The following is a 14,685-nucleotide window of genomic DNA, read 5'->3' on the forward strand; positions in this document are numbered from 1 at the left end:
TATAGGACAGTTTTGCCTGACGAGTTGCGAACGATGATCAAGCTACGCCCCCTTTGTGATGTGACCCCATTGTCTGCAAGGTCGTTATTGGGGAAACTTTTTGTGAGTGCGGGTCGTTAACGATCATTAGTGACGCATCGATTAGGAACCTTGATCTTCGATGTCGACATTTGATTTTGGTAAACTTGCTGCGTCACAGTTTTCATTTCGGTTATTCTTGGATTTTTTGCAGGACATTCCCGTTGCAGATTGACCAAAGTATTGTAAACATATTCTCACCCAGCTTCATCACACGGTAAGTGATTTTTGATATAGAAGATCTCTTCGTGTTTTACTTTGTTTATACTCAAATTTTGTTTCGCGTTTCTTTATATAAATACGTTGAATGAATTCTTAACGAAAAGCCAAGTGTTTATTTAGAAGCCAAGTGTTTATTTAGAAAAATTAAATTATTCAATGCAGTTTTTCGTCTGTTGCGAATGCCGGTGAAGTTACGCCTCCTCCTAACCCTCGCGATTGATTGATTGCTTTCGCGATATTTTCTACGAATTTTTGCTGCCCCTTTTTGTTTAAATATTCATGCTACACCCTTAGTGACAAGATTTAGTAGAGTTTTTGTAAACTTCATGTTGCCTCATCGTGGTATAGAAATTTAATAACTTTTTCAATACATTTTTCCATCTATTGCAAATGCCGGTGAAGTTACGCCTCCCTAACCCCTCACAGTTGATTGATTGCTTTTGCGATATTTTCATGCATTGAAAGCTGCCCTTTTTGTCAAAATAATCATTCTGCTCCTTTTTTGTACGTGTTTTTCTACCACTTTTAGACCAATTTTACAACTGCTAAGCAATTTTTCCAGCCATTTCCATTTCGACATGGAAACATGCTTTAATGAATTGTTTCTACGCGTACACTAGCGCTGAAATTTAATAACCATTATTCCTCTTCTTTTCAGGGCATTTGTGAGACGTTTTGACACCACAATTTGAATGAAAGACATTTCTTCTTTGGCCTTTGTTTCGTTGTAATTTGATTGATTTAGAGGATCTTTGTATGTTTATTGTAAAGTTGAAGGATGATTCAAGATTTTGCATCCTGCTCTCAAATAGTTTCAGCGATTGATAGGACCCCTATTTCATAGATTTTCATACCCTACTTCCAATTGGTTTTTTTACGAGGATGTTTATGAAACACACGGTTCCCTCATTGCACTTTAACAGAGTTTGCCCCCTATGCGTTATAAACATCTATTAGATTTTGCTTTAAATGTCCTATTTAACTTTGGAGGATCCTCAACTCTAGCCATTTATTGTTAGCAATCTTGCAATTGGTTTTTTACGAGGATGTTGGTGAAATACACCCCTCCCTCATTGTGATATATTTGAGGGTTTGCCTCATATATTTTGAAAACATCAGATTTTAGATTTTGCTTCAGTTATGGATTTTGTTTTCAGGATTCTCCACTCTAGGGTTGGCACACCAATAGTAACTATTAATTGTTGTTGTTTTCAAAATTAGCAAACATTTTGATAATTATTATGATGATGAAGTAAATATTTGTTTTTCTGCTAGAAATCTGCCATTGAACACAAGTTAGGATAGTTGATAATCAGTCAAGTTTTATAGCATGATAAAAAGTCCTCAAAAATGAAACATTAGTGGAAGTGCTCAAAAATGAAACATTTGTGGAACTATATATATTCTCTTTCGGCAATATTTTAGACACAGGTATTAAGTAAAATTCATATAAAGATTAATTTATTTTCAAATTTGGTCGGGGTGAAGAGGAAATAGATAAATGACTTTGCTGGATGCCTCTTCGTGAAAATATCGAAATTTGAGCTTCTCCATATAAAATGGAGGTCGGGGGCAACCAAAAAACAAGTCTATTGCTTTACCAAATTTGAAGGCCTCATCCATTGGTATTAAAAGGTCAAAACGAGGCGGAAACGCCCTAGCTGATATTAACACGCCACCTAGCAACAATGAAATCACGTGATTTGAATCAGAAAGGAAGATTCTGTTAAAAGTAGCTAGATATATGTGAACTGTACCAAAAATAGCGTTAACATGATTATAATCTCGAAAAATCATCTGACCTATAGACAATTAATTGACAAGGTCTTAGTAGTACATTTAAAACGAACACCACCAACCTCTCCAACAGTTGAATGGTTTCCAAATTGCTTTTATTTGGCAAATAAATCAATTAATTGAGTCCTGGATGATAGACCTACTTATAATACGTACAGTAACAAGGTTCCCACATTAAACGCAATAATTAGGCTAGGCTAACCAGGCTCGCAATTTAAGATGCCTGGGTATTGTCAGAAATTGTAGTATGAAAGAACCATTTCCACAACATCAAACCTACTGTGCACGTGAAGAACGTTGAAGCTACCAATAAATATCGTTTAATTGCCTAAAAATAAACTACAGAATGTTTGAAGCACACGGAAACAGCAAAATCACACCTTTGATAATCTACTGAGTTATTGATTTAAACTTTAACTGCTCTCTCACGCTTTTCCTTCACCAATTTAGCAACCACCTTCACTCTAATAACAAGTTATGTAAAAAATCCTTCCCTAATACTGCAATTTTTCAATAATGTCCTTTCGCCTCACAATACATATATACTGCTGTCTTCTGAGACCCATTTCAAGTTTCTCTCAAAATGGCAAACGAGCAGGCCCCAATGGTGACTGCTCAATACTCATTCGATTTAGTCCATGTTCCATAAAAAATATGTCATAAGTTCCCACACTTTATCTAAATAGACTACAATCCACTGAAAAGTTTCTACTGAATGTTATTGTAAATAGACTACAATCCTCCATAAAGTGTTTACTTAATGCTATTGATATTTATTATTATGGAATGGAAGTAAACTAGCCTTTCTTGGCGACCCCGCCAAAGCGGGGTCTTGCAAGGCCCACCTGGCCTGAGTTTCCATTCTTGACGACCCCGCCAAAGCGGGGTCTGGGTGGCCCGCCGGCCCGCGACAGCCCGAGCCAGTGGACCGCCGGCCCGCGGCACGCCCAGCCAGTGGACCGCCGGCCCGCGGCACGCCCAGCCAGTGGACCGCCGGCCCGCGACATGCCCAGCCAGTGGACCGCCGGCCCGCGAAACACCGAGCAAGTGACCCGCAAGCCCCCGCCCAACCCTAGGTGCAAATTAGCAAAGAACGAACTAACGCCATCCCCAACACACAAAACCCCCTCACACAAAACCCCAACACACACGACCCCAACACACACGACCCCAACACACACGACCCCAACACACACGACGTGCCCCCCGCAGAGGCGTGGCTCCCGCACAAAAGAGGCTCACGCCAAAAAGAGGCTGTACCTGCTCCCCCGCAGAGGCTGCAAGAACCACGCCCTCTCCCATCACAAAATTCTTCCTCAAAAAAAAGTGCAAAAAACACTCGCACTCCTGCAGAATTCAGCGAAAAAATCACTCGCGCTCCTACGCGATTTTTACTCGCACGACTGTCACAGGCGCTAGAGGGCGGGGACCTTTTTTTTCGCCTCTCCTCCCCGCCCTCTAGCGCCTGTGACAGGAGTGCGAGTAAAAATCGCGTAGGAGCGCGAGTGATTTTTTCGCTGAATTCTGCAGGAGTGCGAGTGTTTTTTGCACTTTTTTTTGAGGAAGAATTTTGTGATGGGAGAGGGCGTGGTTCTTGCAGCCTCTGCGGGGGAGCAGGTACAGCCTCTTTTTGGCGTGAGCCTCTTTTGTGCGGGAGCCACGCCTCTGCGGGGGGCACGTCGTGTGTGTTGGGGTCGTGTGTGTTGGGGTCGTGTGTGTTGGGGTCGTGTGTGTTGGGGTTTTGTGTGAGGGGGTTTTGTGTGTTGGGGATGGCGTTAGTTCGTTCTTTGCTAATTTGCACCTAGGGTTGGGCGGGGGCTTGCGGGTCACTTGCTCGGTGTTTCGCGGGCCGGCGGTCCACTGGCTGGGCATGTCGCGGGCCGGCGGTCCACTGGCTGGGCGTGCCGCGGGCCGGCGGTCCACTGGCTGGGCGTGCCGCGGGCCGGCGGTCCACTGGCTTCTCAATATACTAAAATCCTACTATGCAAATTAGCTTCGAAACAACGAATGTGCTACTATGCAAATGAGGGGCAAGCACGTCTGCACACGGTCTGATCCACTCGACGCCTCTTCGAACGAGATCGGTTTCGAGGCCTCCTCGAAACGTCCCGCTTTTTCCTCCGTTCGATCCCGTCCGTCGACGTGAGTCTGCAGCTGGCCTTCGATTTTCGATTCGGTCCCGTCTTCCTGCCTGAAAATCCTCGAAACAAACTTTTTCTAGGCGGAAGTTGCTTTGCTTGCGGACCTGATTGCCTCTCCGGAGAAAAGGTTACGTCGGGTCGTTAAGCGTGTTAGGCTTTGTCAGCGAGGTCGTTAACCGCCACCTCTTTGTGCCGAGGGCAATTATCTCCGCAGAGTTACTCTGCCAAGGCTCTGCTAATCACCATCGATTTTTTTGGCACCAAAAACGGTGCTGCGTCACAGCTCGGTTCTCCCTTCTGGATGCGAGTTTCGATTCGAATTTTTGGGAATCAAAACCGGTCGAATGCGACACCTTTCTCCCAAAAACTCAGCATCGTACGAGCAAAAGTTATGATTGTCATGATTTTGCCCTGTACTGTAATGTACAGTACAGCAGTGTACGAATCCTTTGTGTTAGGACTCTGGCTCGACCGTGATTGGTCGAAAGTTTGATCGTTATAAGTACTAAGAATGCGATCTCATTGTTTAAACTAGACGCTCATGCTTATCATGTTCGAATTTAGCTGTACGCGTTCCATCAACTCCGTGATTTTCAAAAGGGCTTTGGATGTAAATTCAAAGCAAACTAAACGCAAAAAAACTCTAGCTAAAATGGACAGTTTAGCATCGACTAGAGGAGCGTATGCGAAAAAGGTAATCAAATTCTGTCCGAGTGGGGTACGGGCCCCTCCACACCTGAATTCACTGCAAAGAACTGGCCGAGTGGGGTACGGGCCCCTCCACACCTGAATTCACTGCAAAGAACTGGCCGCTTAAAAAAAACAAAAGGAATGTCGTATTTGCATGGAATCAACACCAACAGACTCAACACCAATATATTAACCAATTGATAAACTTTTAGATTTTCAATGGGCCCCGCCATAAAAATGGCCAGCGAAAGTTTAGAAAGCGAATTTTCAACGGGGCCCGTCATGAAACGAGCAATTTTCAAAATGGCGTCGTAAAAGCGTAGCCACTAACGACCTGGGCCACTGAACATTCAAAAACTTGCTTTTGAAGTTAACTGGATGCAAAAAACAGCGAAATTTCGGAAAATAAAACTTTATAACAAACTTTGTTTTGGTTCAGGACGTTTCCCTTCGTAATAAAGCTATAGCATTCAGGCGAGATCATTAAGCGCCAACCTAATTGTCAGTGCGGGTCGTTAGCGATACTTGGGCACTCATTAACCTTTCCTTCTGCAAAGCTCCACGGTGGAAAGCCAACTTTTTCGCTTTGCTAAACTTGCTGCGTCATGCCTTCCCCCGCCGTTCTTTTAGGCACAAAAAGTCAGTCGAGAGCATTTTTATGAAGCGAAAAACGCCCTTAGTCGTTTCCAAAACAAATTGAAACCAAAATTAGATATTTTCATCAGGCACATCATAGCATCAAACATAATGCCTGAAATTTCTCATTTAAAAATAAGCACTTTCCTCCAAGCCTATTAATGTAGAAAACACGCTTGCAAATCTAGCACAAACTATAAGTAACTCCCGAAATAGAGGAATTATTTAGACCTCAAACTGGTAATGATCAAGAAAAAAGATACTAAACAGTAATATTTCCTTGATCACTGAAATGCACGTTGTAAACTTTCATGTGTGTAAGCATTTAAATACGTACTACCGAACAAGCATTTCAATTCTTCATTGATCTCCAAAGAGCTTCACGTAAACTGAACTCGGTAACTCGGTAAGTTCAACCATGTTTTCTATTTTATTTTTTTCACGTCATTTTCTTCTTTACTGTACAAAGAACATTTCAAATTTTTATAGATTCTTTTCTGTACAAACATTATTTCAATTTTAGTGCAAAATCCTCGCTTTCCGTTTACACTCATTCTCGCCGATCAAGAAATTTTGGATTTTGAACCTTTTTTCAGTAAGCAATTTTCTTTTTCCGAACATTTGAGTTACCTAATATCTTTTTGGCAACATCTAATTTGCTCTCTATTCTCACATTTTGGAAATCAACCTCCCTCTTTTCAATACACATTGACCTGCTCATCCGTTTTATCGATTCAAAAACCTTATTTATTCTTTTTCGGTCCACATTATACCTGTCAATGAAACAAAAGCTTTCATCAAAAACACTTCTTCAGTTTTTTCTTAAGCTCTCATGAAAATATTTCTTTATTTGTTTCGTATCTCAATACTCGGGAACTGAATTCCTACCTGCGTTCCTCTACCGCAGGATGGCCACGAAGACAACCGATCTCTTTGAGATTACATCCACCCAGATAAATAACATCAAATTAATGATTGCCTGCCTAAATCAAGATGCCAATGAAATGGCGAAAAACATCGAAAAACAGCAAAGAGAGCTTAGAAAGATGAAAGGCCATCTGTTGTCCACCGAATCAAGGCTCACGGGACTCGAAAACTCTTTAAAAAAACTCAAAATTGAATTCCAAACGGAAGAGCAGATGCTATCTGATTTGGGAGACACCAGCAAAAACGAGGAGCTCCTCTCGATGGCCGAAGTTGACGAGTTGCAAGAACCTCAGCCCGGCCCCTCTTCAGCAACCGAGTAATTCGGTTGCTACTCTAAATTCATCTTTCCTTTCAAACCTTCTCTTGCCTCCTGGATTTCTCCAGTTGTCATGAGCTCTTCAACTTTTCTACTGTCTCCCAAATCCCTCAGCATCTGATATCCTGCAACAACTGCTTCCTAAATAATATTCCGCAATACTAGAATTTACAATTGATTAACTAAAATGGTGTTTCTTTGCTTGCTGCACTCTATTCATTACTATATGCTCTCCAGCATAAACTGCTCAATAAAAATCGAAACATGGACCTTCGCCCTGCTTGATCTCCCTTAAAAGATTTATTTACAAACAAGGAAAATTTATTCTCAATCACAAAGTTATTTTGCCTTAAGGACGCCCACCTAGCTCACCGAAACCTACAATTATTGAAACGTCATGCAAAATATATTCCCCTCGAGATTACAGCATCATACAAACACTTCAAATCCCATATCATTAATGCGTTTTTCCAACTTTGCGAGGAAACAATTAAACTAACACGATAAAGCATAACCAAGCAGAATCAATAAAGCTTTTTACGAAAACATCCCTTCTACGGATGCCCCCTACGGATACCAACGCCATAAAGAACTCTAAAACTTAACCACAATCGAACATTTACTGTACTTAACGCCAACATTAAAATTGATATTTCCCACTTCCATTAAATCCAACCCGTCACAGAAGTGTATAAAAAGCAACCTTAACTTCCAACAACAAACGAAGACACTCACTGTCATAAACTACACAAGCTTTGGGCCGTGAATCAAGAAAGGTGAGCACCTCGAGTCGACACTATATTTTCAAGTAAGCCCCTTGCACGTTCTTTGTATGCTTTCATTATTATTGAAACCTTCATATCATCAGAAATTCTACGTTTTGTTTTAAATCGTTTTGACACCTTCTGTGGATATTTTCGTTTTTTAAACATCCAATTATATGTCAGAAATTGCCCCGGATATTCCTACATTCATTTTATAGCACTTCTTTTTCAAATTTGCTACTTTTCCCCTCTTTTTCACAGATTTGTACGATAAACAGTCCGCCACACCCTTAATTGCACCTCGAGTCGACACTGTATTTTCACGTAAGCCCCTTGCACGTTCTTCGTATGCTTTCATTATTCATTATAAAACTACTTCCATTCTCAAATTTTTCGCGATTGTCTTTCAGATTTTCATCTACTGCCCCTTCCCCTTTATTCTGATATTACCAGAAATTCTAGGTTTTGTTTTAAATCGTTTTGACACGTTCTGGGCATATTTTCGTTTTTTTAAACATCCAATTATATTTCAGAAATTGCCCCGGATATTCCTACATTCATTTTATAGCACTTCTTTTTCAAATTTGCTACTTTTCTCCTCTTTCTTACAGATTTGTACGATAAACAGTCCGCCACACGCTTAATTGCACCTCGAGTCGACACTATATTTTCAAGTAAGCCCCTTGCACGTTCTTTGTATGCTTTCTTTATTATTGAAACCTTCATATCATCAGAAATTCTACGTTTTGTTTAAAATCGTTTTGACACATTCTGTGGATATTTTCGTTTTTTTAAACATCCAATTATATTTCAGAAATTGCCCCGGATATTCCTACATTCATTTTATAGCACTTCTTTTTCAAATTTGCTACTTTTCTCCTCTTTTTCACAGATTTGTACGATAAACAGTCCGCCACACCCTTAATTGCACCTCGAGTCGACACTGTATTTTCACGTAAGCCCCTTGCACGTTCTTCGTATGCTTTCATTATTCATTATAAAACTTCTTCCATTCTCAAATTTTTCGCGATTGTCTTTCAGATTTTCATCTACTGCCCCTTCCCCTTTATTCTGATATTATCAGAAATTCTAGGTTTTGTTTTAAATCGTTTTGACACGTTCTGGGCATATTTTCGTTTTTTTAAACATCCAATTATATTTCAGAAATTGCCCCGGATATTCCTACATTCATTTTATAGCACTTCTTTTTCAAATTTGCTACTTTTCTCCTCTTTTTTACAGATTTGTACGATAAACAGTCCGCCACACGCTTAATTGCACCTCGAGTCGACACTATATTTTCACGTAAGCCCCTTGCACGTTCTTCGTATGCTTTCGTTATTCATTATAAAACTTCTTCCATTCTCAAATTTTTCGCGATTATCTTTCAGATTTTCATCTACTGCCCCTTCCCCTTTATTCTGATATTCATACACATTCATAACAAAACCCTTATGTTATCTTCCCAGTACTTACTAATCACTTCAAATGCCACGCCGACGTCTGCGACTCCTAACTCTTGCAGCAAACAGACGACGCGAACGCCAACGACGGGAAGAACGCCAGCAACGCCAACAACTAGAACATCAACAACCTCCCGAAGCTCGACAACCTGAAGATGGAAACCTCCCGCTACAACATCCCGAGCCTCTGCCCCGTCAACAAGATTATCATCCTTTAGAAGCACGCAGAGCTGCAGTTGCTCCTGCTCAGGCGCCGCCTCCTGCTCAGCCACCGCCTCCTGCTCAGGCGCCACCTCCTGCCCAACCACCACCTCCTGCTCAGGGACCGCTCGCTGCTCGAGCACCACCTCTTCCTCAGCCACCGCCTCCTCCTCAGCCACCACCTCCTCCTCAGCCACCTGCACCTGTCCAGCCACCGGTTCCTCTTCAGTTACCAAGACAACATCATTTAGCTCCTATGAATCAATTCTGCAATCATTGTCACGGAAAATTTTTTCAAGAAGAAAGAAACACGAAAGGGGTATACACCAAATGCTGCTTTGGAGGTAGAGTGAGCCTCCCACCGATTACCCCTCCAGCACAAAACATAATGGACCTCTTCAATGGTGAGTCGGCATCATCACGCCACTTTCTTGAAAATATCCGCCACTACAATTGCGCATTCGCCATGGCTTCCTGGAACGCTCCTATCGACCATCATCCTGGAAGAGGTCCTAGAGTAATAACAATCCATGGTCAAGCCTACCATCTTACAAGTGCTGTTGAGCCCCTCCCTGATGAACGCCCCCAGTATAGCCAGCTCTACATTCTAGACACTGACCAGGCTTTGCAACAACGCCTAGCTGACCCCAGGAATGTCGACTTGAACCCTCAAGTTGTCCAATTGCTGCAAAATCAACTCACCACCGTTAATCCCTTTGCAAGGCAGTATAGGAACATCGGACAAGTCATTCGGGAACAACGAGCCCTAGCACTTGCAAACAACCAACCGCTGTTACCCATAAGAATGATCATAGCCCGCCGTGCATTGCAAGATCGACGCTATAATGACCCAATAGTTTCTGAAATAGCAGCTGTCTATGTTGGAGATGAGGGAGCGCCTCCCAACCCGGCAAAGAGGGACATTGAGACCTACCCAAACAACCAGCGCAACACAGTCAAAATAAAGGCAACATCTCCAGCAGCAGATCCCATGACTTACCCTCTTCTATTTTTCAGCGGTGAGCAAGGTTGGCACACCCAACTTCCACGCAACCCTCCCCCTGGCGAACAAGGCCGCCAAGGGGCAAGGGCTCCCAATCCAAGACAGCGCATATCATTGAATGAATTTTATGCTTTCAGGGTTGCAGTTCGTGATCAATTCTGCACCATTCACCGTTCAAAGCTGCTGTTTCAACAGTATCTGGTCGACGCATTCACCAAAATCGAGGGCAATGAGTTAGAGTTCATAAGAAGGAACCAGGCTCAACTGAGAGTTGATTCATATCAAGGCCTTATGGATCACATTCACGCACGGGCAGAACAAGAACATGCAAATGTAGGCCGCATTGTGATTCTGCCCTCCACATTTCATGGTAGTGAAAGGAACATGAACCAGAACTACCACGATGCCATGACCATTGTCAGAAAGTATGGTAAACCAGACATCTTTCTTACAATGACAGCAAATCCAAGGTGGCCAGAGGTTACTGAAAACCTCCTCCCACACCAGCAACCAAGCGACAGACCCGACATTATAACTCGTGTCTTTCACTTAAAACTGAAGGAGCTTTTACGTGACATCCTAGAGAGAAATCTACTAGGCCACGTCAAAGCGTATGTTTACACAATTGAATTTCAAAAACGCGGTTTGCCCCATGCTCATATGATCATTTTTCTTTCAGAAGCTCACAAACCGCGCGATGCACAAGATGTTGACAGGTTTGTCTCAGCTGAAATCCCTGATCCTGATAACAACGAAGAGTTGCATAACATGGTCAAGAAACACATGATCCACGGTCCATGTGGTGATCTTGATCCACATAGCCCCTGCATGGCAGATGGAAAATGTACCAGAAACTTTCCAAAGCCATTAAAACAACGCACTGACTTCAACGTTGACGGTTATCCACAATACAAACGCCGTGGTCAACACGCAGCTCAGCTTCGTCGCAACCTGGTTAATGACTCCTGGGTTGTCCCCTACAACCCTCATCTGCTCATGAAATTCAACTGCCACATGAATGTAGAAGTCTGCACAAGTGTCAAAAGTGTCAAATATATCTTTAAATATATCCATAAAGGAACCGACTGTGCACACGTTGAGATCAGAGAGAACACCATCAACCATGATGAAATCCTTCAATATCTCAACGCAAGATACATTGGACCACATCATGCAATGTTCAGAATACTGCAGTACAAGTTGCACGACAGAAGTCACACCGTCATACGACTTGCAGTACACCTCCCTCTCCAACACAACGTCTACTTCCAAGAAGGACACGAAGAGCAGGTTCTACAGAGAAACCAAGACACCACCCTCACAGCTTGGTTCCACTTGAACAATTATGACGAAGAGGCACAACAGTACCTTTACCATGAAATTCCTGAACATTATACATTCGACAAACGAACAAAAGCATGGAAACGAAAGGTATCACTTACAAAAAAGCAACTATGACAATCATAATCATTCTTATTTTAATCCACACTTCGACAATAAACCAATTAAAAAAACATAACAAAAAACTCTTCAAATCTCAATCTACTCTTTACAGGTACGGCCAGTCTCTACAATAATTGCAAGAATGTACCAGGTCCAGCCATCCGACCCACAAAGATATGCCTTGCGCCTTCTTCTACTCCACTGTAGAGGTCCAACATCCTTTGAAGATTTGAGAATAGTCGACGGTGAACTCCTAGAAACATTCAAGGATGCAGCAAGAGCATTGGGTTTAATGGATGACGATGCCGAGCACAGGAACTGCCTACAAGAGGCATCAATAATCAACATGCCATACCAGATGAGACAACTCTTCGCAACGTTGATCATTTTCCACACTCCAGCTGACATCAGAACTTTATTTGATCAGTTCAAAGAATCAATGTCTGAAGATTACATCAGACACGACCGCCACCTACATAATGACCCAACAATACCTTTCCAGGACAGACATATGTACCTGTGCCTTTGGGACATTAACACCCTATTAAAAGTCCACGGGAAATCCATCGCAGATCCCGAATTTTCTGAGTTGCCACAGCTGCCAGATAATTTCCAGAATCCAGAGCAAGATGAGGAAAACATCGACATTGCTCAAGAAAGAGAGCAAGGACAAGAAATGTTGCACCGCCTCAACGATCAACAACGTCACATTTTCGACACCGTCATGGAAGCTATTCAGACACATTCCGAAAACAACTGCTTCTTTGTTGACGGTCCAGCAGGGACAGGTAAAACTTTCCTCTATAATACAGTTGTCCACAACCTCCAGGCATTAGGAATTACTGTTAAATGTGTTGCTTATTCAGGCATTGCAAGCACATTGCTGATCAACGGAAGCACAGCACATTCTACATTCCAAATTCCCATCCCCTTATTGCCTGACTCTACATGCAATATAAAACGACAAAGTGTTAAAGCTCAAAAGCTTTTACAAACCACTGTATTTATCTGGGACGAGGCCTCAATGATCCCAGTCAATGCTTTAAAAGTAGTAGATATCCTACTCAGGGACATTACCCGAATTGATAGACCATTCGGAGGTAAATTCATGTTTCTTGGTGGTGATTTTAGACAGGTTCTCCCAGTTGTTCTTAAAGCAGGCAGAGAAGGAATCGTTCAGGAAAACATGAAGAATTCACCTCTATGGCCCCATTTCCGCAACTTTCAACTCGTCAGAAACATGAGAGCCATGCAAGACGAAAGATACCGAGAATTCTCAGATTGGCTCTTAAGAATTGGAAATGGAGAAGAGCCACAGGATGAAAACAATGACATCACAATTCCTGACCACATCTTGGTGCAGTCACTCGACGAGATTGTTGATTTTCTCTATCCACCACCGCCACCTGGAGAGCCAGACATAATGGGCGATCCAGTAGCAATGGCAGAACGTTGCTGCTTGACACCCACCAATGAGGCATCTCATGACATCAATCAACTCATTTTGGAAAGGATCCATGCACCAACTCAAACATTTTTCAGTACCGATAGGGTGATTACTGATGATCCCGAAGAAGCTCTAGCATATCCTATTGAGTTCCTCAATATCCAGACACCAACTGGTATGCCACTTCACCAGCTAGAGCTCAAGGTAATAACATTTCTTTCCTTTTCATAAAATTCTCCCCCCCCCCCCTACCCAATAATTTCTCCTTACAGCAACATAAACCAACGAAACCTCATTTCATTTCAATTTGTCGTCTCCTCACCTTATACAAAAATCCCCTACACTACGGTAAAAATAAATTTATATTTCTTCTCTCACACATCAAGGTCGGTGCAACAATTATTTTACTAAGGAACATCAACCCTAAAAAAGGTCTCTGCAATGGAACCCGTCTCATTGTCCGCGACTTGCAACGTCATCTCATTTGGGCAGAAGTCATCGCCAGTGAACACAGAGGACGCTATGTAATGATTCCACGAATCACAATGTCTTCCAAAGATACCGCCCTCCCCATCGACATTGCTAGAGTACAATTTCCAGTGAGATTGGCATACTGTCTAACTATAAACAAAGCACAAGGGCAATCATTACGATACGTTGGTGTCTACCTCCCAGAGCCCGTTTTTACTCACGGCCAGCTATACGTAGCCATGTCAAGAGCCAAATCCTTTGCAGGGATCAAAGTCATGTTACCACGAGGTAACAAAACAAAAAACATCGTATACCCTGAAGTCCTACAATAAATTTTACAACCATTCACCCATTCGCACGCACTGAAATATACAGAAATTTATCTTTGTAGTACTAACTACCATCAAATATATTTTTATAAATACTTTGTTATAAAATCATTGTTATAAATACTTTAAAAAGTACACAAACAATCTAGCGTTTCAAAAATTAGAGTACAACACCCTATCCACTTCAAATGTACCCCTACCTTCCACCCCCCAACAAAGAGAAAAAAAGAAGAAAAACCTTACTCCCTTATCCGAAACAATAAATAAAAAATAATACCTTTAGCTGTTTAACTCTAGACTTTACCTATTCTAACACAGCGCACCCCGCGAATTTCAAGGTGGAGAGGCCAGCTTCCATAAATCAAGCTCGAATTTAGCCCTTCAAAACCAGATCTCTACATAAATATTTTTCCTAATGAAGACATAGATCAGGCCATAGGCCCTCCCACTCCTCCCCCCCCCCCCTCACGTGGGCCCTCTCTAAATATGTTGCAAACTAAATCATTTTCTATAACCACCACCTGCTGAACTATCAAATCTACAAGCACCACTTATGTTTTATAAAGAAATATATTTAGTTAAATCATAAACACTTTCGTATATGACATTGTTACTATTGTAATTACTGGCAGATTTTGTTTGACTCTTGAACAATATATTAATTCTCTCTTTGTATACTGTCGCATTTTCGTCATAAGAAACAATTCAACTGTAATTCTCTATATTTATACATTTCTAAATCCTACCTTCAAATTCT

General features: G+C 41.9%; 2 long non-coding RNA genes across 3 annotated transcripts in view; both read left to right on the forward strand.

The window, feature by feature from the left end:
* The window catches only part of LOC135680758 (uncharacterized), a 35,862-nt gene that overhangs the window by 4,698 nt on the left and 16,479 nt on the right, over positions 1-14,685 (forward strand). The gene's annotated exons all lie outside the window — the stretch shown is intronic.
* On the forward strand, positions 5,943-7,630 carry LOC148959080 (uncharacterized). The gene is made up of 3 exons (XR_016144279.1): positions 5,943-5,970; positions 6,088-6,159; positions 6,472-7,630. It is a non-coding gene; the product is annotated as an uncharacterized LOC148959080 (long non-coding RNA).

Source organism: Rhopilema esculentum, chromosome 11, assembly GCF_057945365.1.
Source record: "Rhopilema esculentum isolate cy_ngs chromosome 11, ASM5794536v1, whole genome shotgun sequence".
Lineage (NCBI taxonomy): Eukaryota > Metazoa > Cnidaria > Scyphozoa > Rhizostomeae > Rhizostomatidae > Rhopilema > Rhopilema esculentum.